Source organism: Apis dorsata, unplaced genomic scaffold (genome assembly GCF_000469605.1).
Source record: "Apis dorsata unplaced genomic scaffold, Apis dorsata 1.3 scaffold_82, whole genome shotgun sequence".
Taxonomy (NCBI): Eukaryota; Metazoa; Arthropoda; class Insecta; order Hymenoptera; family Apidae; genus Apis; species Apis dorsata.
The window spans coordinates 884276-885675 of NW_006263380.1; the positions used below are offsets into that span (position 1 = coordinate 884276).

The 1400-nt window shown below is 35.2% G+C and overlaps 2 protein-coding genes across 2 annotated transcripts in view; both read right to left on the reverse strand.

Annotated features, from left to right (window-relative positions):
* Nucleotides 1-1400, reverse strand: part of LOC102679901 — a 54671-nt gene that overhangs the window by 34420 nt on the left and 18851 nt on the right. The window lies entirely within an intron of this gene.
* Nucleotides 1-1400, reverse strand: part of LOC102675441 (coiled-coil domain-containing protein 137) — a 62667-nt gene that overhangs the window by 32206 nt on the left and 29061 nt on the right. The window contains exon 6 of the transcript XR_421058.2: nucleotides 356-552. The gene's annotated coding sequence lies outside the window, so the exon portion shown is untranslated. The remainder of the gene's footprint in view (nucleotides 1-355; nucleotides 553-1400) is intronic.

Consider the following 1400-nt stretch of genomic DNA (forward strand, 5'->3'; position numbering starts at 1 on the left):
GAGCTTCGATTTCATCGTCGATCATCCTCGATCGAGCATATCGAATTATACGATTCAATTTTGTTTCGATCCAACTAAATCGATTCGATTCCAGGTTTGCTTTCGATTCGATTCCAGGTTTGCTTTCGATCCGATTTCCGGCGTCTGATCTCTTTGATCGCCAATTTATTACTCGTAATTGATCCGTCCGCGAAGAAACATTTGCCCTGGGAACGGGACAAGATGATTATGCTCGTTTCTTCTCTCCCGCGGAGAGGCAAAAAAAAGAGAAGAGAAAAGCGCATGCGGTTAATCGATAAATAAATAAACGATAAGATTGGTTGGTAAAAAGAGAAAGAAAGGAAAATCGACTTACCCTTGATGGGTCGAGGATTACTCCAAGCAGGCCTGCATACCTTCTCCATGATTACTTTCGCGATGTTGGTTACATGACGTTAATAACACGTTAATGCGGCTCTCACTTCAACAACTCGGTTAATTCTCCACACTCTGTTAGTAGCAGGGGATCATCGCCACTTTGCAATTACTTTTTCTCTCCCCCTTCGTTTCCATCTGAAAAAAAATTCCAACAGCCTCCTGTGAGCAACGTTTCAACTCGAAACAAGTTATTTCTCCTCGCTTCGCGTTTATTCCATCCCCTCCCGTTACTTTGAAATTTCGAATTCAATCTCGATGATTCGAATTGTATTATTACGATCGATATCTCTAATTTTATTCCACGCCAGGGTATCGAAAAATTTAATTTTTGCCCCATCGAAGCAAGATTGTTCGAACGTTGAAGTTAATTTTAAATGGGATTCCTTCGCGAATACGATTACAAATATTCTATCTCATAATGATGCGCCGTTACTTTCGAAATTTCCAATTAATTCGATTATATAATATTATAATCGTTATTACAATCGATGTCGTAATACCTTTTTTTAGTTTTATTTTATTCGACACCAGTATCGAAGAAAATTGAATTTTTGCTCGATTCGACAAAGGAGAAACGTTTATTTTATAATTAATTTTAAAAAGGATTTCTTCGCTCGCAATCATAAGTACTTCACATTGCGTCGATGCGCGGCTCGTTCTACGTTCACTTCGAAATTTCGAATTAATTCGGTCATTATTACAATCGATGTTATATTTTTCATTTTTTTTATTTCACTTTATTCGACAACGGTATCGAAGAAAATTGAATTTTTTACAAAGGAGTTATTACCGAAATGTTGAATTAATATTAAAAAAAGGATTATTACTTTGATATTCTCAAATTAATTCTCGATTCGGGCATATTACATCACACTTTTTTTTTTTTATTCGCGGCGAAAGAAAGAGATTATCGAATGTTAATTGTAGAAACGATTCCTTCGTAAAGAAAAAAAAAAAAAAAAAAAAAAAAAAAAAAAAAAAAA